A 23,883-nucleotide genomic window follows, 5' to 3' on the forward strand; every position below is an offset into this window, starting at 1 on the left:
TTGCAAAAAACACCTCTGTTTTCTTTCAAAAATGTGGATGTGTCCACATTGTGCTTTGGGGCGTTTCCTGTCGCAGGCGCTAGGCCTACCCACACAAGTGAGGTATCATTTTTATCGGGAGACTTGGGGGAACGCTGGGTGGAAGGAAATTTGTAGCTCCTCTCAGATTCCAGAACTTTCTGCCACAGAAATGTGAGGAACATGTTTTTTTTAGCCAAATTTTGAGGTTTGCAAAGGATTCTGGGTAACAGAACCTGGTCCGAGCCCCACAAGTCACCCCATCTTGGATTCCCCTAGGTCTCTAGTTTTCAGAAATGCACAGGTTTGGTAGGTTTCCCTAGGTGCCGGCTGGGCTAGAGGCCAAAATCTACAGGTAGGCACTTTGCAAGAAACACCTCTGTTTTCTTTCAAAAATTTGGATGTGTCCACGTTGAGCTTTGGGGCATTTCCTGTCGCGGGCGCTAGGCCTACCCACACAAGTGAGGTATCATTTATATCGGGAGACTTGGGGGAACGCTGGATGGAAGGAAATTTGTGGCTCCTCTCTGATTCCAGAACTTTCTGCCACAGAAATGTGAGGAACATGTGTTTTTTTACCCAAATTTTGAGGTTTGCAAAGGATTCTGGGTAACAGAAACTGGTCCGAGCCCCACAAGTCACCCCAAATTGGATTCCCCAGGTCTCTAGTTTTCAGAAATGCACAGGTTTGGAAGGTTTCCCTAGGTGCCGGTTGGGCTAGAGGCCAAAATCGACAGGTAGGCACTTTGCAAAAAACACCTCTGTTTTCTTTCAAAAATGTGGATGTGTCCACGTTGTGCTTTGGGGCGCTTCCTGTCGCAGGCGCTAGGCCTACCCACACAAGTGAGGTATCATTTTTATCGGGAGACTTGGGGGAACGCTGGGTGGAAGGAAATTTGTGGCTCCTCTCAGATTCCAAAACTTTCTGCCACAGAAATGTGAGGAACATGTGTTTTTTTAGCCACATTTTGAGGTTTGCAAAGGATTCTGGGTAACAGAACCTGGTCCGAGCCCCACAAGTCACCCCATCTTGGATTCCCCTACGTCTCTAGTTTTTAGAAATGCACAGGTTTGGTAGGTATCCCTAGGTGCCGGCTGAGCTAGAGGCCAAAATCTAAAGGTAGGTACTTTGCAAAAAACACCTCTGTTTTCTTTAAAAAATTTGGATGTGTCCACGTTGCGCTTTGGGGCGTTTCCTGTTGCGGGCGCTAATCCTACCCACACAAGTGAGGTATCATTTTTATCAGGAGACTTGGGGGAACGCTGGGTGGAAGGAAATTTGTGGCTCCTCTAAGATTCCAGAACTTTCTGCCACAGAAATGTGAGGAACATGTGTTTTTTTAGCCACATTTTGAGGTTTGCAAAGGATTCTGGGTAACAGAACCTGGTCCGAGCCCCACAAGTCACCCCATCTTGGATTCCCCTAGGTCTCTAGTTTTCAGAAATGCACAGGTTTGGTAGGTTTCCATAGGTGCCGGCTGAGCTAGAGGCCAAAATCTACAGTTAGGCACTTTGCAAAAAAACACCTCTGTTTTCTTTCAAAAAGTTGGATGTGTCCACGTTGCGCTTTGGGGCATTTCCTGTCGCGGGCGCTAGGCCTACCCACACAAGTCAGGTATCATTTTTATTGGGAGACTTGGGGGAACGCTGGGTGGAAGGAAATTTGTGGCTCCTCTCAGATTCCAGAACTTTTTGCCACAGAAATGAGGAACATGTGTTTTTTTAGCCAAATTTTGAGGTTTGCAAAGGATTCTGGGTAACAGAACCTGGTCTGATCCCCACAAGTCACTGCATCTTGGATTCCCCTAGGTCTCTAGTTTTCAGAAATGCACAGGTTTGGAAGGTTACCCTAGGTGCCGGCTGAGCTAGAGGCCAAAATCTACAGTTAGGCACTTTGCAAAAAACACCTCTGTTTTCTTTAAAAAATTTGGATGTGTCCACGTTGCATTTAGGGGCATTTCCTGTCGCTGGCGCTAGGCCTACCCACACAAGTGAGGTTTCATTTATATCGGGAGACTTGGGGGAACGCTGGGTGGAAGGAAATTTGTGGCTCCTCTCAGATTCCAGAACTTTCTGCCACAGAAATGTGAGGAACATGTGTTTTTTTGGCCAAATTTTGAGGTTTGCAAAGGATTCTGGGTAACAGAACCTGGTCCGAGCCCCACAAGTCACCCCATCTTGGATTCCCCTAGGTCTCTAGTTTTCAGAAATGCACAGGTTTGGTAGGTTTCCCTAGGTGCCGGCTGGGCTAGAGGCCAAAATCTACAGGTAGGCACTTTGCAAGAAACACCTCTGTTTTCTTTCAAAAATTTGGATGTGTCCACGTTGCGCTTTGGGGCATTTCCTGTCGCGGGCGCTAGGCCTACCCACACAAGTGAGGTATCATTTATATCGGGAGACTTGGGGGAACGCTGGGTGGAAGGAAATTTGTGGCTCCTCTCAGATTCCAGAACTTTCTGCCACAGAAATGTGAGGAACATGTGTTTTTTTTTTTCCCAAATTTTGAGGTTTGCAAAGGATTCTGGGTAACAGAAACTGGTCCGAGCCCCACAAGTCACCCCAACTTGGATTCCCCTAGGTCTCTAGTTTTCAGAAATGCACAGGTTTGGAAGGTTTCCCTAGGTGCCGGTTGGGCTAGAGGCCAAAATCGACAGGTAGGCACTTTGCAAAAAACACCTCTGTTTTCTTTCAAAAATGTGGATGTGTCCACGTTGTGCTTTGGGGCGTTTCCTGTCGCATGCGCTAGGCCTACCCACACAAGTGAGGTATCATTTTTATCGGGAGACTTGGGGGAACGCTGGGTGGAAGGAAATTTGTAGCTCCTCTCAGATTCCAGAACTTTCTGCCACAGAAATGTGAGGAACATGTTTTTTTTAGCCAAATTTTGAGGTTTGCAAAGGATTCTGGGTAACAGAACCTGGTCCGAGCCCCACAAGTCACCCCATCTTCGATTCCCCTAGGTCTCTAGTTTTCAGAAATGCACAGGTTTGGTAGGTTTCCCTAGGTGCCGGCTGGGCTAGAGGCCAAAATCTACAGGTAGGCACTTTGCAAGAAACACCTCTGTTTTCTTTCAAAAATTTGGATGTGTTCACGTTGCGCTTTGGGGCATTTCCTGTCGCGGGCGCTAGGCCTACCCACACAAGTGAGGTATCATTTATATCGGGAGACTTGGGGGAACTCTGGGTGGAAGGAAATTTGTGGCTCCTCTCAGATTCCAGAACTTTCTGCCACAGAAATGTGAGGAACATGTGTTTTTTTACCCAAATTTTGAGGTTTGCAAAGGATTCTGGGTAACAGAAACTGGTCCGAGCCCCACAAGTCACCCCAACTTGGATTCCCCTAGGTCTCTAGTTTTCAGAAATGCACAGGTTTGGAAGGTTTCCCTAGGTGCCGGTTGGGCTAGAGGCCAAAATCGACAGGTAGGCACTTTGCAAAAAACACCTCTGTTTTCTTTAAAAAATGTGGATGTGTCCACGTTGTGCTTTGGGGCACTTCCTGTCGCAGGCGCTAGGCCTACCCACACAAGTGAGGTATCATTTTTATCGGGAGACTTGGGGGAACGCTGGGTGGAAGGAAATTTGTGGCTCCTCTCAGATTCCAAAACTTTCTGCCACAGAAATGTGAGGAACATGTTTTTTTTAGCCAAATTTTGAGGTTTGCAAAGGATTCTGGGTAACAGAACCTGGTCCGAGCCCCACAAGTCACCCCATCTTGGATTCCCCTACGTCTCTAGTTTTTAGAACTGCACAGGTTTGGTAGGTATCCCTAGGTGCCGGCTGAGCTAGAGGCCAAAATCTAAAGGTAGGTACTTTGCAAAAAACACCTCTGTTTTCTTTAAAAAATTTGGATGTGTCCATGTTGCGCTTTGGGGCGTTTCCTGTCGCGGGCGCTAAGCCTACCCACACAAGTGAGGTATCATTTTTATCAGGAGACTTGGGGGAACGCTGGGTGGAAGGAAATTTGTGGCTCCTCTAAGATTCCAGAACTTTCTGCCACAGAAATGTGAGGAACATGTGTTTTTTTAGCCACATTTTGAGGTTTGCAAAGGATTCTGGGTAACAGAACCTGGTCGGAGCCCCACAAGTCACTACATCTTGGATTCCCCTAGGTCTCTAGTTTTCAGAAATGCACAGGTTTGGTAGGTTTCCATAGGTGCCGGCTGAGCTAGAGGCCAAAATCTACAGTTAGGCACTTTGCAAAAAAACACCTCTGTTTTCTTTCAAAAAGTTGGATGTGTCCACGTTGCGCTTTGGGGCATTTCCTGTCGCGGGCGCTAGGCCTACCCACACAAGTCAGGTATCATTTTTATTGGGAGACTTGGGGGAACGCTTGGTGGAAGGAAATTTGTGGCTCCTCTCAGATTCCAGAACTTTCTGCCACAGAAATGTGAGGAACATGTGTTTTTTTAGCCAAATTTTGAGGTTTGCAAAGGATTCTGGGTAACAGAACCTGGTCCGAGCCCCACAAGTCACCCCATCTTGGATTCCGCTAGGTCTCTAGTTTTCAGAAATGCACAGGTTTGGTAGGTTTCTCTAGGTGCCGGCTGAGCTAGAGGCCAAAATCTACAGATAGGTACTTTGCAAAAAACACCTCTGTTTTCTTTAAAAAATTTGGATGTGTCCACGTTGCGCTTTGGGGCATTTCCTGTCGCGGGCGCTAGGCCTACCCAAACAAGTGAGGTTTCATTTATATCGGGAGACTTGGGGGAACGCTGGGTGGAAGGAAATTTGTGGCTCCTCTCAGATTCCAGAACTTTCTGCCACAGAAATGTGAGGAACATGTGTTTTTTTAGCCAAAATATGAGGTTTGCAAAGGATTCTGGGTAACAGAACCTGGTCCGAGCCCCTCAAGTCACCCCATCTTGGATTCCCCTAGGTCTCTAGTTTTCAGAAATGCACAGGTTTGGTAGGTTTCCCTAGGTGCCGGCTGGGCTAGAGGCCAAAATCTACAGGTAGGCACTTTGCAAGAAACACCTCTGTTTTCTTTCAAAAATTTGGATGTGTTCACGTTGCGCTTTGGGGCATTTCCTGTCGCGGGCGCTAGGCCTACCCACACAAGTGAGGTATCATTTATATCGGGAGACTTGGGGGAACGCTGGGTGGAAGGAAATTTGTGGCTCCTCTCTGATTCCAGAACTTTCTGCCACAGAAATGTGAGGAACATGTGTTTTTTTACCCAAATTTTGAGGTTTGCAAAGGATTCTGGGTAACAGAAACTGGTCCGAGCCCCACAAGTCACCCCAACTTGGATTCCCCTAGGTCTCTAGTTTTCAGAAATGCACAGGTTTGGAAGGTTTCCCTAGGTGCCGGTTGGGCTAGAGGCCAAAATCGACAGGTAGGCACTTTGCAAAAAACACCTCTGTTTTCTTTCAAAAATGTGGATGTGTCCACGTTGTGCTTTGGGGCGCTTCCTGTCGCAGGCGCTAGGCCTACCCACACAAGTGAGGTATCATTTTTATCGGGAGACTTGGGGGAACGCTGGGTGGAAGGAAATTTGTGGCTCCTCTCAGATTCCAAAACTTTCTGCCACAGAAATGTGAGGAACATGTTTTTTTTAGCCAAATTTTGAGGTTTGCAAAGGATTCTGGGTAACAGAACCTGGTCCGAGCCCCACAAGTCACCCCATCTTGGATTCCCCTACGTCTCTAGTTTTTAGAAATGCACAGGTTTGGTAGGTATCCCTAGGTGCCGGCTGAGCTAGAGGCCAAAATCTAAAGGTAGGTACTTTGCAAAAAACACCTCTGTTTTCTTTCAAAAATTTGGATGTGTCCACGTTGCGCTTTGGGGCTTTTCCTGTCGCGGGCGCTAATCCTACCCACACAAGTGAGGTATCATTTTTATCAGGAGACTTGGGGGAACGCTGGGTAGAAGGAAATTTGTGGCTCCTCTAAGATTCCAGAACTTTCTGCCACAGAAATGTGAGGAACATGTGTTTTTTTAGCCACATTTTGAGGTTTGCAAAGGATTCTGGGTAACAGAACCTGGTCCGAGCCCCACAAGTCACCCCATCTTGGATTCCCCTAGGTCTCTAGTTTTCAGAAATGCACAGGTTTGGTAGGCTTCCATAGGTGCCGGCTGAGCTAGAGGCCAAAATCTACAGTTAGGCACTTTGCAAAAAAACACCTCTGTTTTCTTTCAAAAAGTTGGATGTGTCCACGTTGCGCTTTGGGGCATTTCCTGTCGCGGGCGCTAGGCCTACCCACACAAGTCAGGTATCATTTTTATTGGGATACTTGGGGGAACGCTTGGTGGAAGGAAATTTGTGGCTCCTCTCAGATTCCAGAACTTTCTGCCACAGAAATGTGAGGAACATGTGTTTTTTTAGCCAAATTTTGAGGTTTGCAAAGGATTCTGGGTAACAGAACCTGGTCCGAGCCCCACAAGTCACCCCATCTTGGATTCCGCTAGGTCTCTAGTTTTCAGAAATGCACAGGTTTGGTAGGTTTCTCTAGGTGCCGGCTGAGCTAGAGGCCAAAATCTACAGGTAGGTACTTTGCAAAAAACACCTCTGTTTTCTTTAAAAAATTTGGATGTGTCCACGTTGCGCTTTGGGGCATATCCTGTCGCGGGCGCTAGGCCTACCCTAACAAGTGAGGTTTCATTTATATCGGGAGACTTGGGGGAACGCTGGGTGGAAGGAAATTTGTGGCTCCTCTCAGATTCCAGAACTTTCTGCCACAGAAATGTGAGGAACATGTGTTTTTTTAGCCAAAATTTGAGGTTTGCAAAGGATTCTGGGTAACAGAACCTGGTCCGAGCCCCTCAAGTCACCCCATCTTGGATTCCCCTAGGTCTCTAGTTTTCAGAAATGCACAGGTTTGGTAGGGTTCCCTAGGTTCCGGCTGAGCTAGAGGCCAAAATCTACAGGTAGGCACTTTGCAAAAAACACCTCTGTTTTCTTTGAAAAATTTGGATGTGTCCACGTTGCGCTTTGGGGAGGTTCCTGTCGCGGGCGCTAGGCCTACCCACACAAGTCAGGTATCATTTTTATTGGGAGACTTGGGGGAACGCTGGGTGGAAGGAAATTTGTGGCTCCTCTCAGATTCCAGAACTTTCTGCCACAGAAATGTGAGGAACATGTGTTTTTTTAGCCAAATTTTGAGGTTTGCAAAGGATTCTGGGTAACAGAACCTGGTCCGAGCCCCACAAGTCACCCCATCTTGGATTCCGCTAGGTCTCTAGTTTTCAGAAATGCACAGGTTTGGTAGGTTTCCCTAGGTGCCGGCTGAGCTAGAGGCCAAAATCTACAGGTAGGTACTTTGCAAAAAACACCTCTGTTTTCTTTCAAAAATTTGGATGTGTCCACGTTGCGCTTTGGGCCGTTTCCTGACGCGGGCTATAGGCCTACTCACACAAGTGAGGTATCATTTTTATCGGGAGACTTGGGGGAACGCTGGGTAGAAGGAAATTTGTGGCTCCTCTCAGATTCCAGAACTTTCTGCCACAGAAATGTGAGGAACATGTGTTTTTTTTGCCAAATTTTGAGGTTTGCAAAGGATTCTGGGTAACAGAACCTGGTCTGAGCCCCACAAGTCACCGTATCTTGGATTCCCCTAGGTCTCTAGTTTTCAGAAATGCACAGGTTTGGTAGGTTACCCTAGGTGCCGGCTGAGCTAGAGGCCAAAATCTACAGGTAGGAACTTTGCAAAAAAACACCTCTGTTTTCTTTCAGAAATTTGGATGTGTCCACGTTGCGCTTTGGAGCGTTTCCTGTCGCGGGTGCTAGGCCTACCCACACAAGTGAGGTATCATTTTTATCGGGAGACTTGGGGGAACACTGGGTGGAAGGAGATTTGTGGCTCCTCTCAGATTCCAGAACTTTCTGCCACAGAAATGTGAGGAACATGTGTTTTGTTAGCCAAATTTTGAGGTTTGCAAAGGATTCTGGGTAACAGAACCTGGTCCGAGCCCCACAAGTCACCCAATCTTGGATTCCCCTACGTCTCTAGTTTTCAGAAATGCACAGGTTTGGTAGGTTTCCCTAGGTGCCGGCTGAGCTAGAGGCCAAAATCTACAGGTAGGCACTTTGCAAAAAAACACCTCTGTTTTCTTTCAGAAATTTGGATGTGTCCACGTTGCGCTTTGGAGCGTTTCCTGTCGCGGGCGCTAGGCCTACCCACACAAGTGAGGTATCATTTTTATCGGGAGACTTGGGGGAACACTGGGTAGACGGAAATTTGTGGCTCCTCTCAGATTCCAGAACTTTCTGCCACAGGAATATGAGGAACATGTGTTTTTTTAGCCAAATTTTGAGGTTAGCAAAGGATTCTGGGTAACAGAACCTGGTCTGAGCCCCACAAGTCACCGCATCTTGGATTCCCCTAGGTCTCTAGTTTTCAGAAATGCACAGGTTTGGTAGGTTACCCTATGTGCTGGCTGAGCTAGAGGCCAAAATCTACAGTTAGGCACTTTGCAAAAAACACCTCTGTTTTCTTTAAAAAATTTGGATGTGTCCACGTTGCGCTTTGGGGCATTTCCTGTCGCGGGCGCTAGGCCTACCCAAACAAGTGAGGTTTCTTTTATATCGGGAGACTTGGGGGAGCGCTGGGTGGAAGAAAATTCGTGGCTCCTCTCAGATTCCAGAACTTTCTGCCACAGAAATGTGAGCACCATGTGTTTTTCTAGCCAAATTTTGAGGTTTGCAAAGGATTCTGGGTAACAGACCCTGGTCCGAGCTCCACAAGTCACCCTATCTTGGATTCCGCTAGGTCTCTAGTTTTCAGAAATGCACAGGTTTGGTAGGTTTCTCTAGGTGCCGGCTGAGCTAGAGGCCAAAATCTACAGGTAGGTACTTTGCAAAAAACACCTCTGTTTTCTTTAAAAAATTTGGATGTGTCCACGTTGCGCTTTGGGGCATTTCCTGTCGCGGGCGCTAGGCCTACCCAAACAAGTGAGGTTTCATTTATATCGGGAGACTTGGGGGAACGCTGGGTGGAAGGAAATTTGTGGCTCCTCTCAGATTCCAGAACTTTCTGCCACAGAAATGTGAGGAACATGTGTTTTTTTAGCCAAAATATGAGGTTTGCAAAGGATTCTGGGTAACAGAACCTGGTCCGAGCCCCTCAAGTCACCCCATCTTGGATTCCCCTAGGTCTCTAGTTTTCAGAAATGCACAGGTTTGGTAGGTTTCCCTAGGTGCCGGCTGGGCTAGAGGCCAAAATCTACAGGTAGGCACTTTGCAAGAAACACCTCTGTTTTCTTTCAAAAATTTGGATGTGTTCACGTTGCGCTTTGGGGCATTTCCTGTCGCGGGCGCTAGGCCTACCCACACAAGTGAGGTATCATTTATATCGGGAGACTTGGGGGAACGCTGGGTGGAAGGAAATTTGTGGCTCCTCTCTGATTCCAGAACTTTCTGCCACAGAAATGTGAGGAACATGTGTTTTTTTACCCAAATTTTGAGGTTTGCAAAGGATTCTGGGTAACAGAAACTGGTCCGAGCCCCACAAGTCACCCCAACTTGGATTCCCCTAGGTCTCTAGTTTTCAGAAATGCGCAGGTTTGGAAGGTTTCCCTAGGTGCCGGTTGGGCTAGAGGCCAAAATCGACAGGTAGGCACTTTGCAAAAAACACCTCTGTTTTCTTTCAAAAATGTGGATGTGTCCACGTTGTGCTTTGGGGCGCTTCCTGTCGCAGGCGCTAGGCCTACCCACACAAGTGAGGTATCATTTTTATCGGGAGACTTGGGGGAACGCTGGGTGGAAGGAAATTTGTGGCTCCTCTCAGATTCCAAAACTTTCTGCCACAGAAATGTGAGGAACATGTTTTTTTTAGCCAAATTTTGAGGTTTGCAAAGGATTCTGGGTAACAGAACCTGGTCCGAGCCCCACAAGTCACCCAATCTTGGATTCCCCTACGTCTCTAGTTTTCAGAAATGCACAGGTTTGGTAGGTTTCACTAGGTGCCGGCTGAGCTAGAGGCCAAAATCTACAGGTAGGCACTTTGCAAAAAACACCTCTGTTTTCTTTCAAAAATGTGGATGTGTCCACGTTGTGCTTTGGGGCGTTTCCTGTCGCAGGCGCTAGGCCTACCCACACAAGTGAGGTATCATTTTTATCGGGAGACTTGGGGGAACGCTGGGTGGAAGGAAATTTGTAGCTCCTCTCAGATTCCAGAACTTTCTGCCACAGAAATGTGAGGAACAGGTTTTTTTTAGCCAAATTTTGAGGTTTGCAAAGGATTCTGGGTAACAGAACCTGGTCCGAGCCCCACAAGTCACCCCATCTTGGATTCCCCTAGGTCTCTAGTTTTCAGAAATGCACAGGTTTGGTAGGTTTCCCTAGGAGCCGGCTGGGCTAGAGGCCAAAATCTACAGGTAGGCACTTTGCAAGAAACACCTCTGTTTTCTTTCAAAAATTTGGATGTGTCCACGTTGCGCTTTGGGGCATTTCCTGTTGCGGGCGCTAGGCCTACCCACACAAGTGAGGTATCATTTATATCGGGAGACTTGGGGGAACGCTGGGTGGAAGGAAATTTGTGGCTCCTCTCAGATTCCAGGACTTTCTGCCATAGAAATGTGAGGAACATGTGTTTTTTTTTTCCCAAATTTTGAGGTTTGCAAAGGATTCTGGGTAACAGAAACTGGTCCGAGCCCCACAAGTCACCCCAACTTGGATTCCCCTAGGTCTCTAGTTTTCAGAAATGCACAGGTTTGGAAGGTTTCCCTAGGTGCCTGTTGGGCTAGAGGCCAAAATCGACAGGTAGGCACTTTGCAAAAAACACCTCTGTTTTCTTTCAAAAATGTGGATGTGTCCACGTTGTGCTTTGGGGCGTTTCCTGTCGCAGGCGCTAGGCCTACCCACACAAGTGAGGTATCATTTTTATCGGGAGACTTGGGGGAACGCTGGGTGGAAGGAAATTTGTAGCTCCTCTCAGATTCCAGAACTTTCTGCCACAGAAATGTGAGGAACATGTTTTTTTTAGCCAAATTTTGAGGTTTGCAAAGGATTCTGGGTAACAGAACCTGGTCCGAGCCCCACAAGTCACCCCATCTTGGATTCCCCTAGGTCTCTAGTTTTCAGAAATGCACAGGTTTGGTAGGTTTCCCTAGGTGCCGGCTGGGCTAGAGGCCAAAATCTACAGGTAGGCACTTTGCAAAAAACACCTCTGTTTTCTTTCAAAAATTTGGATGTGTCCACGTTGCGCTTTGGGGCATTTCCTGTCGCGGGCGCTAGGCCTACCCACACAAGTGAGGTATCATTTATATCGGGAGACTTGGGGGAACGCTGGGTGGAAGGAAATTTGTGGCTCCTCTCTGATTCCAGAACTTTCTGCCACAGAAATGTGAGGAACATGTGTTTTTTTACCCAAATTTTGAGGTTTGCAAAGGATTCTGGGTAACAGAAACTGGTCCGAGCCCCACAAGTCACCCCAAATTGGATTCCCCAGGTCTCTAGTTTTCAGAAATGCACAGGTTTGGAAGGTTTCCCTAGGTGCCGGTTGGGCTAGAGGCCAAAATCGACAGGTAGGCACTTTGCAATAAACACCTCTGTTTTCTTTAAAAAATGTGGATGTGTCCACGTTGTGCTTTGGGGCGCTTCCTGTCGCAGGCGCTAGGCCTACCCACACAAGTGAGGTATCATTTTTATCGGGAGACTTGGGGGAACGCTGGGTGGAAGGAAATTTGTGGCTCCTCTCAGATTCCAGAACTTTCTGCCACAGAAATGTGAGGAACATGTGTTTTTTTAGCCAAATTTTGAGGTTTGCAAAGGATTCTGGGTAACAGAACCTGGTCCGAGCCCCACAAGTCACCCCATCTTGGATTCCGCTAGGTCTCTAGTTTTCAGAAATGCACAGGTTTGGTAGGTTTCTCTAGGTGCCGGCTGAGCTAGAGGCCAAAATCTAAAGGTAGGTACTTTGCAAAAAACACCTCTGTTTTCTTTAAAAAATTTGGATGTGTCCACGTTGCGCTTTGGGGCATTTCCTGTCGCGGGCGCTAGGCCTACCCAAACAAGTGAGGTTTCATTTATATCGGGAGACTTGGGGGAACGCTGGGTGGAAGGAAATTTGTGGCTCCTCTCAGATTCCAGAACTTTCTGCCACAGAAATGTGAGGAACATGTGTTTTTTTAGCCAAAATTTGAGGTTTGCAAAGGATTCTGGGTAACAGAACCTGGTCCGAGCCCCTCAAGTCACCCCATCTTGGATTCCCCTAGGTCTCTAGTTTTCAGAAATGCACAGGTTTGGTAGGGTTCCCTAGGTTCCGGCTGAGCTAGAGGCCAAAATCTACAGGTAGGCACTTTGCAAAAAACACCTCTGTTTTCTTTCAAAAATTTGGATGTGTGCACGTTGCGCTTTGGGGAGTTTCCTGTCGCGGGCGCTAGGCCTACCCACACAAGTCAGGTATCATTTTTATTGGGAGACTTGGGGGAACGCTGGGTGGAAGGAAATTTGTGGCTCCTCTCAGATTCCAGAACTTTCTGCCACAGAAATGTGAGGAACATGTGTTTTTTTACCCAAATTTTGAGGTTTGCAAAGGATTCTGGGTAACAGAACCTGGTCCGAGCCCCACAAGTCACCCCATCTTGGATTCCGCTAGGTCTCTAGTTTTCAGAAATGCACAGGTTTGGTAGGTTTCCCTAGGTGCCGGCTGAGCTAAAGGCCAAAATCTACAGGTAGGTACTTTGCAAAAAACACCTCTGTTTTCTTTTAAAAATTTGGATGTGTCCACGTTGCGCTTTGGGCCGTTTCCTGACGCGGGCGATAGGCCTACTCACACAAGTGAGGTATCATTTTTATCGGGAGACTTGGGGGAACGCTGGGTAGAAGGAAATTTGTGGCTCCTCTCAGATTCCAGAACTTTCTGCCACAGAAATGTGAGGAACATGTGTTTTTTTAGCCAAATTTTGAGGTTTGCAAAGGATTCTGGGTAACAGAACCTGGTCTGAGCCCCACAAGTCACCGCATCTTGGATTCCCCTAGGTCTCTAGTTTTCAGAAATGCACAGGTTTGGTTGGTTCCCCTAGGTGCCGGCTGAGCTAGAGGCCAAAATCTACAGGTAGGCACTTTGCAAAAAAACACCTCTGTTTTCTTTCAGAAATTTGGATGTGTCCACGTTGCGCTTTGGAGCGTTTCCTGTCGCGGGCGCTAGGCCTACCCACACAAGTGAGGTATCATTTTTATCGGGAGACTTGGGGGAACGCTGGGTGGAAGGAGATTTGTGGCTCCTCTCAGATTCCAGAACTTTCTGCCACAGAAATGTGAGGAACATGTGTTTTTTTAGCCAAATTTTGAGGTTTGCAAAGGATTCTGGGTAACAGAACCTGGTCCGAGCCCCACAAGTCACCCAATCTTGGATTCCCCTACGTCTCTAGTTTTCAGAAATGCACAGGTTTGGTAGGTTTCCCTAGGTGCCGGCTGAGCTAGAGGCCAAAATCTACAGGTAGGCACTTTGCAAAAAAACACCTCTGTTTTCTTTCAGAAATGTGGATGTGTCCACGTTGCGCTTTGGAGCGTTTCCTGTCGCGGGCGCTAGGCCTACCCACACAAGTGAGGTATCATTTTTATCGGGAGACTTGGGGGAACGCTGGGTAGACGGAAATTTGTGGCTCCTCTCAGATTCCAGAACTTTCTGCCACAGAAATATGAGGAACATGTGTTTTTTTAGCCAAATTTTGAGGTTAGCAAAGGATTCTGGGTAACAGAACCTGGTCTGAGCCCCACAAGTCACCGCATCTTGGATTCCCCTAGGTCTCTAGTTTTCAGAAATGCACAGGTTTGGTAGGTTACCCTATGTGCTGGCTGAGCTAGAGGCCAAAATCTACAGTTAGGCACTTTGCAAAATAACCTCTGTTTTCTTTAAAAAATTTGGATGTGTCCACGTTGCGCTTTGGGGCATTTCCTGTCGCGGGCGCTAGGCCTACCCAAACAAGTGAGATTTCTTTTATATCGGGAGACTTGGGGGAGCGCTGGGTGGAAGAAAATTTGTGGCTCCTCTCAGATTCCAGAACTTTCTGCCACAGAAATATGAGGAACATGTGTTTTTTTAGCCAAATTTTGAGGTTTGCAAAGGATTCTGGGTAACAGAACCTGGTCCGAGCCCCACAAGTCACCCCATCTTGGATTCCGCTAGGTCTCTAGTTTTCAGAAATGCACAGGTTTGGTAGGTTTCTCTAGGTGCCGGCTGAGCTAGAGGCCAAAATCTAAAGGTAGGTACTTTGCAAAAAACACCTCTGTTTTCTTTAAAAAATTTGGATGTGTCCACGTTGCGCTTTGGGGCATTTCCTGTCGCGGGCGCTAGGCCTACCCAAACAAGTGAGGTTTCATTTATATCGGGAGACTTGGGGGAACGCTGGGTGGAAGGAAATTTGTGGCTCCTCTCAGATTCCAGAACTTTCTGCCACAGAAATGTGAGGAACATGTGTTTTTTTAGCCAAAATTTGAGGTTTGCAAAGGATTCTGGGTAACAGAACCTGGTCCGAGCCCCTCAAGTCACCCCATCTTGGATTCCCCTAGGTCTCTAGTTTTCAGAAATGCACAGGTTTGGTAGGGTTCCCTAGGTTCCGGCTGAGCTAGAGGCCAAAATCTACAGGTAGGCACTTTGCAAAAAACACCTCTGTTTTCTTTCAAAAATTTGGATGTGTGCACGTTGCGCTTTGGGGAGTTTCCTGTCGCGGGCGCTAGGCCTACCCACACAAGTCAGGTATCATTTTTATTGGGAGACTTGGGGGAACGCTGGGTGGAAGGAAATTTGTGGCTCCTCTCAGATTCCAGAACTTTCTGCCACAGAAATGTGAGGAACATGTGTTTTTTTACCCAAATTTTGAGGTTTGCAAAGGATTCTGGGTAACAGAACCTGGTCCGAGCCCCACAAGTCACCCCATCTTGGATTCCGCTAGGTCTCTAGTTTTCAGAAATGCACAGGTTTGGTAGGTTTCCCTAGGTGCCGGCTGAGCTAAAGGCCAAAATCTACAGGTAGGTACTTTGCAAAAAACACCTCTGTTTTCTTTTAAAAATTTGGATGTGTCCACGTTGCGCTTTGGGCCGTTTCCTGACGCGGGCGATAGGCCTACTCACACAAGTGAGGTATCATTTTTATCGGGAGACTTGGGGGAACGCTGGGTAGAAGGAAATTTGTGGCTCCTCTCAGATTCCAGAACTTTCTGCCACAGAAATGTGAGGAACATGTGTTTTTTTAGCCAAATTTTGAGGTTTGCAAAGGATTCTGGGTAACAGAACCTGGTCTGAGCCCCACAAGTCACCGCATCTTGGATTCCCCTAGGTCTCTAGTTTTCAGAAATGCACAGGTTTGGTTGGTTCCCCTAGGTGCCGGCTGAGCTAGAGGCCAAAATCTACAGGTAGGCACTTTGCAAAAAAACACCTCTGTTTTCTTTCAGAAATTTGGATGTGTCCACGTTGCGCTTTGGAGCGTTTCCTGTCGCGGGCGCTAGGCCTACCCACACAAGTGAGGTATCATTTTTATCGGGAGACTTGGGGGAACGCTGGGTGGAAGGAGATTTGTGGCTCCTCTCAGATTCCAGAACTTTCTGCCACAGAAATGTGAGGAACATGTGTTTTTTTAGCCAAATTTTGAGGTTTGCAAAGGATTCTGGGTAACAGAACCTGGTCCGAGCCCCACAAGTCACCCAATCTTGGATTCCCCTACGTCTCTAGTTTTCAGAAATGCACAGGTTTGGTAGGTTTCCCTAGGTGCCGGCTGAGCTAGAGGCCAAAATCTACAGGTAGGCACTTTGCAAAAAAACACCTCTGTTTTCTTTCAGAAATGTGGATGTGTCCACGTTGCGCTTTGGAGCGTTTCCTGTCGCGGGCGCTAGGCCTACCCACACAAGTGAGGTATCATTTTTATCGGGAGACTTGGGGGAACGCTGGGTAGACGGAAATTTGTGGCTCCTCTCAGATTCCAGAACTTTCTGCCACAGAAATATGAGGAACATGTGTTTTTTTAGCCAAATTTTGAGGTTAGCAAAGGATTCTGGGTAACAGAACCTGGTCTGAGCCCCACAAGTCACCGCATCTTGGATTCCCCTAGGTCTCTAGTTTTCAGAAATGCACAGGTTTGGTAGGTTACCCTATGTGCTGGCTGAGCTAGAGGCCAAAATCTACAGTTAGGCACTTTGCAAAATAACCTCTGTTTTCTTTAAAAAATTTGGATGTGTCCACGTTGCGCTTTGGGGCATTTCCTGTCGCGGGCGCTAGGCCTACCCAAACAAGTGAGATTTCTTTTATATCGGGAGACTTGGGGGAGCGCTGGGTGGAAGAAAATTTGTGGCTCCTCTCAGATTCCAGAACTTTCTGCCACAGAAATATGAGGAACATGTGTTTTTTTAGCCAAATTTTGAGGTTTGCAAAGGATTCTGGGTAACAGAACCTGGTCCGAGCTCCACAAGTCACCCTATCTTGGATTCCCCTAGGTCTCTAGTTTTCAGAAATGCACAGGTTTGGTAGGTTCCCTATGTGCCGGCTGAGCTAGAGGCCAAAATCTACAGGTAGGCACTTTGCAAAATAACCTCTGTTTTCTTTAAAAAATTTTGATGTGTCCACGTTGCGCTTTGGGGAGTTTCCTGTCGCGGGCGCTAGGCCTACCCACACAAGTGAGGTATCATTTTTATTGGGAGACTTGGGGGAACGCTGGGTGGAAGGAAATTTGTGCTCCTCTCAGATTCCAGAACTTTCTGCCACAGAAATGTGAGGAACATGTGTTTTTTTAGCCAAATTTTGAGGTTTGCAAAGGATTCTGGGTAACAGAACCTGGTCCGAGCCCCGCAAGTCACCCAATCTTGGATTCCCCTACGTCTCTAGTTTTCAGAAATGCACAGGTTTGGTAGGTTTCCCTAGGTGCCGGCTGAGCTAGAGGCCAAAATCTACAGGTAGGCACTTTGCAAAAAAACACCTCTGTTTTCTTTCAGAAATTTGGATGTGTCCACGTTGCGCTTTGGGGCATTTCCTGTCGCGGGCGCTAGGCCTACCCACACAAGTGAGGTATCATTTTTATCGGGAGACTTGGGGGAACGCTGGGTGGAAGGAAATTTGTGGCTCCTCTCAGATTCCAGAACTTTCTGCCACAGAAATGAGGAACATGTGTTTTTTTAGCCAAATTTTGAGGTTTGCAAAGGATTCTGGGTAACAGAACCTGGTCTGATCCCCACAAGTCACTGCATCTTGGATTCCCCTAGGTCTCTAGTTTTCAGAAATGCACAGGTTTGGAAGGTTACCCTAGGTGCCGGCTGAGCTAGAGGCCAAAATCTACAGTTAGGCACTTTGCAAAAAACACCTCTGTTTTCTTGAAAAAATTTGGATGTGTCCACGTTGCATTTAGGGGCATTTCCTGTCGCTGGCGCTAGGCCTACCCACACAAGTGAGGTTTCATTTATATCGGGAGACTTGGGGGAACGCTGGGTGGAAGGAAATTTGTGGCTCCTCTCAGATTCCAGAACTTTCTGCCACAGAAATGTGAGGAACATGTGTTTTTTTAGCCAAATTTTGAGGTTTGCAAAGGATTCTGGGTAACAGAACCTGGTCCGAGCCCCACAAGTCACCCCATCTTGGATTCCCCTAGGTCTCTAGTTTTCAGAAATGCACAGGTTTGGTAGGTTTCCCTAGGTGCCGGCTGGGCTAGAGGCCAAAATCTACAGGTAGGCACTTTGCAAGAAACACCTCTCTTTTCTTTCAAAAATTTGGATGTGTCCACGTTGCGCTTTGGGGCATTTCCTGTCGCGGGCGCTAGGCCTACCCACACAAGTGAGGTATCATTTATATCGGGAGACTTGGGGGAACGCTGAGTGGAAGGAAATTTGTGGCTCCTCTCAGATTCCAGAACTTTCTGCCACAGAAATGTGAGGAACATGTGTTTTTTTACCCAAATTTTGAGGTTTGCAAAGGATTCTGGGTAACAGAAACTGGTCCGAGCCCCACAAGTCACCCCAACTTGGATTCCCCTAGGTCTCTAGTTTTCAGAAATGCACAGGTTTGGAAGGTTTCCCTAGGTGCCGGTTGGGCTAGAGGCCAAAATCGACAGGTAGGCACTTTGCAAAAAACACCTCTGTTTTCTTTCAAAAATGTGGATGTGTCCACGTTGTGCTTTGGGGCATTTCCTGTCGCAGGCGCTAGGCCTACCCACACAAGTGAGGTATCATTTTTATCGGGAGACTTGGGGGAACGCTGGGTGGAAGGAAATTTGTGGCTCCTCTCAGATTCCAGAACTTTCTGCCACAGAAATGTGAGGAACATGTGTTTTTTTACCCAAATTTTGAGGTTTGCAAAGGATTCTGGGTAACAGAACCTGGTCCGAGCCCCGCAAGTCACCCAATCTTGGATTCCCCTACGTCTCTAGTTTTCAGAAATGCACAGGTTTGGTAGGTTTCACTAGGTGCCGGCTGAGCTAGAGGCCAAAATCTACAGGTAGGCACTTTGCAAAAAAACACCTCTGTTTTCTTTCAGAAATTTGGATGTGTCCACGTTGCGCTTTGGGGCATTTCCTGTCGCGGGCGCTAGGCCTACCCACACAAGTGAGGTATCATTTTTATCGGGATACTTGGGGGAACGCTGGGTGGAAGGAAATTTGTGGCTCCTCTCAGATTCCAGGACTTTCTGCCATAGAAATGTGAGGAACATGTGTTTTTTTTTTCCCAAATTTTGAGGTTTGCAAAGGATTCTGGGTAACAGAAACTGGTCCGAGCCCCACAAGTCACCCCAACTTGGATTCCCCTAGGTCTCTAGTTTTCAGAAATGCACAGGTTTGGAAGGTTTCCCTAGGTGCCGGTTGGGCTAGAGGCCAAAATCGACAGGTAGGCACTTTGCAAAAAACACCTCTGTTTTCTTTCAAAAATGTGGATGTGTCCACATTGTGCTTTGGGGCGTTTCCTGTCGCAGGCGCTAGGCCTACCCACACAAGTGAGGTATCATTTTTATCGGGAGACTTGGGGGAACGCTGGGTGGAAGGAAATTTGTAGCTCCTCTCAGATTCCAGAACTTTCTGCCACAGAAATGTGAGGAACATGTTTTTTTTAGCCAAATTTTGAGGTTTGCAAAGGATTCTGGGTAACAGAACCTGGTCCGAGCCCCACAAGTCACCCCATCTTGGATTCCCCTAGGTCTCTAGTTTTCAGAAATGCACAGGTTTGGTAGGTTTCCCTAGGTGCCGGCTGGGCTAGAGGCCAAAATCTACAGGTAGGCACTTTGCAAGAAACACCTCTGTTTTCTTTCAAAAATTTGGATGTGTCCACGTTGAGCTTTGGGGCATTTCCTGTCGCGGGCGCTAGGCCTACCCACACAAGTGAGGTATCATTTATATCGGGAGACTTGGGGGAACGCTGGGTGGAAGGAAATTTGTGGCTCCTCTCTGATTCCAGAACTTTCTGCCACAGAAATGTGAGGAACATGTGTTTTTTTACCCAAATTTTGAGGTTTGCAAAGGATTCTGGGTAACAGAAACTGGTCCGAGCCCCACAAGTCACCCCAAATTGGATTCCCCAGGTCTCTAGTTTTCAGAAATGCACAGGTTTGGAAGGTTTCCCTAGGTGCCGGTTGGGCTAGAGGCCAAAATCGACAGGTAGGCACTTTGCAAAAAACACCTCTGTTTTCTTTCAAAAATGTGGATGTGTCCACGTTGTGCTTTGGGGCGCTTCCTGTCGCAGGCGCTAGGCCTACCCACACAAGTGAGGTATCATTTTTATCGGGAGACTTGGGGGAACGCTGGGTGGAAGGAAATTTGTGGCTCCTCTCAGATTCCAAAACTTTCTGCCACAGAAATGTGAGGAACATGTGTTTTTTTAGCCACATTTTGAGGTTTGCAAAGGATTCTGGGTAACAGAACCTGGTCCGAGCCCCACAAGTCACCCCATCTTGGATTCCCCTACGTCTCTAGTTTTTAGAAATGCACAGGTTTGGTAGGTATCCCTAGGTGCCGGCTGAGCTAGAGGCCAAAATCTAAAGGTAGGTACTTTGCAAAAAACACCTCTGTTTTCTTTCAAAAATTTGGATGTGTCCACGTTGCGCTTTGGGGCGTTTCCTGTCGCGGGCGCTAATCCTACCCACACAAGTGAGGTATCATTTTTATCAGGAGACTTGGGGGAACGCTGGGTGGAAGGAAATTTGTGGCTCCTCTAAGATTCCAGAACTTTCTGACACAGAAATGTGAGGAACATGTGTTTTTTTAGCCACATTTTGAGGTTTGCAAAGGATTCTGGGTAACAGAACCTGGTCCGAGCCCCACAAGTCACACCATCTTGGATTCCCCTAGGTCTCTAGTTTTCAGAAATGCACAGGTTTGGTAGGTTTCCATAGGTGCCGGCTGAGCTAGAGGCCAAAATCTACAGTTAGGCACTTTGCAAAAAAACACCTCTGTTTTCTTTCAAAAAGTTGGATGTGTCCACGTTGCGCTTTGGGGCATTTCCTGTCGCGGGCGCTAGGCCTACCCACACAAGTCAGGTATCATTTTTATTGGGAGACTTGGGGGAACGCTGGGTGGAAGGAAATTTGTGGCTCCTCTCAGATTCCAGAACTTTTTGCCACAGAAATGAGGAACATGTGTTTTTTTAGCCAAATTTTGAGGTTTGCAAAGGATTCTGGGTAACAGAACCTGGTCTGATCCCCACAAGTCACTGCATCTTGGATTCCCCTAGGTCTCTAGTTTTCAGAAATGCACAGGTTTGGAAGGTTACCCTAGGTGCCGGCTGAGCTAGAGGCCAAAATCTACAGTTAGGCACTTTGCAAAAAACACCTCTGTTTTCTTTAAAAAATTTGGATGTGTCCACGTTGCATTTAGGGGCATTTCCTGTCGCTGGCGCTAGGCCTACCCACACAAGTGAGGTTTCATTTATATCGGGAGACTTGGGGGAACGCTGGGTGGAAGGAAATTTGTGGCTCCTCTCAGATTCCAGAACTTTCTGCCACAGAAATGTGAGGAACATGTGTTTTTTTGGCCAAATTTTGAGGTTTGCAAAGGATTCTGGGTAACAGAACCTGGTCCGAGCCCCACAAGTCACCCCATCTTGGATTCCCCTAGGTCTCTAGTTTTCAGAAATGCACAGGTTTGGTAGGTTTCCCTAGGTGCCGGCTGGGCTAGAGGCCAAAATCTACAGGTAGGCACTTTGCAAGAAACACCTCTGTTTTCTTTCAAAAATTTGGATGTGTCCACGTTGCGCTTTGGGGCATTTCCTGTCGCGGGCGCTAGGCCTACCCACACAAGTGAGGTATCATTTATATCGTGAGACTTGGGGGAACGCTGGGTGGAAGGAAATTTGTGGCTCCTCTCAGATTCCAGAACTTTCTGCCACAGAAATGTGAGGAACATGTGTTTTTTTTTTTCCCAAATTTTGAGGTTTGCAAAGGATTCTGGGTAACAGAAACTGGTCCGAGCCCCACAAGTCACCCCAACTTGGATTCCCCTAGGTCTCTAGTTTTCAGAAATGCACAGGTTTGGAAGGTTTCCCTAGGTGCCGGTTGGGCTAGAGGCCAAAATCGACAGGTAGGCACTTTGCAAAAAACACCTCTGTTTTCTTTCAAAAATGTGGATGTGTCCACGTTGTGCTTTGGGGCGTTTCCTGTCGCATGCGCTAGGCCTACCCACACAAGTGAGGTATCATTTTTATCGGGAGACTTGGGGGAACGCTGGGTGGAAGGAAATTTGTAGCTCCTCTCAGATTCCAGAACTTTCTGCCACAGAAATGTGAGGAACATGTTTTTTTTAGCCAAATTTTGAGGTTTGCAAAGGATTCTGGGTAACAGAACCTGGTCCGAGCCCCACAAGTCACCCCATCTTCGATTCCCCTAGGTCTCTAGTTTTCAGAAATGCACAGGTTTGGTAGGTTTCCCTAGGTGCCGGCTGGGCTAGAGGCCAAAATCTACAGGTAGGCACTTTGCAAGAAACACCTCTGTTTTCTTTCAAAAATTTGGATGTGTTCACGTTGCGCTTTGGGGCATTTCCTGTCGCGGGCGCTAGGCCTACCCACACAAGTGAGGTATCATTTATATCGGGAGACTTGGGGGAACGCTGGGTGGAAGGAAATTTGTGGCTCCTCTCTGATTCCAGAACTTTCTGCCACAGAAATGTGAGGAACATGTGTTTTTTTACCCAAATTTTGAGGTTTGCAAAGGATTCTGGGTAACAGAAACTGGTCCGAGCCCCACAAGTCACCCCAACTTGGATTCCCCTAGGTCTCTAGTTTTCAGAAATGCACAGGTTTGGAAGGTTTCCCTAGGTGCCGGTTGGGCTAGAGGCCAAAATCGACAGGTAGGCACTTTGCAAAAAACACCTCTGTTTTCTTTAAAAAATGTGGATGTGTCCACGTTGTGCTTTGGGGCGCTTCCTGTCGCAGGCGCTAGGCCTACCCACACAAGTGAGGTATCATTTTTATCGGGAGACTTGGGGGAACGCTGGGTGGAAGGAAATTTGTGGCTCCTCTCAGATTCCAAAACTTTCTGCCACAGAAATGTGAGGAACATGTTTTTTTTAGCCAAATTTTGAGGTTTGCAAAGGATTCTGGGTAACAGAACCTGGTCCGAGCCCCACAAGCCACCCCATCTTGGATTCCCCTACGTCTCTAGTTTTTAGAACTGCACAGGTTTGGTAGGTATCCCTAGGTGCCGGCTGAGCTAGAGGCCAAAATCTAAAGGTAGGTACTTTGCAAAAAACACCTCTGTTTTCTTTAAAAAATTTGGATGTGTCCATGTTGCGCTTTGGGGCGTTTCCTGTCGCGGGCGCTAAGCCTACCCACACAAGTGAGGTATCATTTTTATCAGGAGACTTGGGGGAACGCTGGGTGGAAGGAAATTTGTGGCTCCTCTAAGATTCCAGAACTTTCTGCCACAGAAATGTGAGGAACATGTGTTTTTTTAGCCACATTTTGAGGTTTGCAAAGGATTCTGGGTAACAGAACCTGGTCGGAGCCCCACAAGTCACTACATCTTGGATTCCCCTAGGTCTCTAGTTTTCAGAAATGCACAGGTTTGGTAGGTTTCCATAGGTGCCGGCTGAGCTAGAGGCCAAAATCTACAGTTAGGCACTTTGCAAAAAAACACCTCTGTTTTCTTTCAAAAAGTTGGATGTGTCCACGTTGCGCTTTGGGGCATTTCCTGTCGCGGGCGCTAGGCCTACCCACACAAGTCAGGTATCATTTTTATTGGGAGACTTGGGGGAACGCTTGGTGGAAGGAAATTTGTGGCTCCTCTCAGATTCCAGAACTTTCTGCCACAGAAATGTGAGGAACATGTGTTTTTTTAGCCAAATTTTGAGGTTTGCAAAGGATTCTGGGTAACAGAACCTGGTCCGAGCCCCACAAGTCACCCCATCTTGGATTCCGCTAGGTCTCTAGTTTTCAGAAATGCACAGGTTTGGTAGGTTTCTCTAGGTGCCGGCTGAGCTAGAGGCCAAAATCTACAGATAGGTACTTTGCAAAAAACACCTCTGTTTTCTTTAAAAAATTTGGATGTGTCCACGTTGCGCTTTGGGGCATTTCCTGTCGCGGGCGCTAGGCCTACCCAAACAAGTGAGGTTTCATTTATATCGGGAGACTTGGGGGAACGCTGGGTGGAAGGAAATTTGTGGCTCCTCTCAGATTCCAGAACTTTCTGCCACAGAAATGTGAGGAACATGTGTTTTTTTAGCCAAAATATGAGGTTTGCAAAGGATTCTGGGTAACAGAACCTGGTCCGAGCCCCTCAAGTCACCCCATCTTGGATTCCCCTAGGTCTCTAGTTTTCAGAAATGCACAGGTTTGGTAGGTTTCCCTAGGTGCCGGCTGGGCTAGAGGCCAAAATCTACAGGTAGGCACTTTGCAAGAAACACCTCTGTTTTCTTTCAAAAATTTGGATGTGTTCACGTTGCGCTTTGGGGCATTTCCTGTCGCGGGCGCTAGGCCTACCCACACAAGTGAGGTATCATTTATATCGGGAGACTTGGGGGAACGCTGG

This window comes from Pleurodeles waltl, chromosome 7 (assembly GCF_031143425.1).
Source record: "Pleurodeles waltl isolate 20211129_DDA chromosome 7, aPleWal1.hap1.20221129, whole genome shotgun sequence".
NCBI lineage: Eukaryota > Metazoa > Chordata > Amphibia > Caudata > Salamandridae > Pleurodeles > Pleurodeles waltl.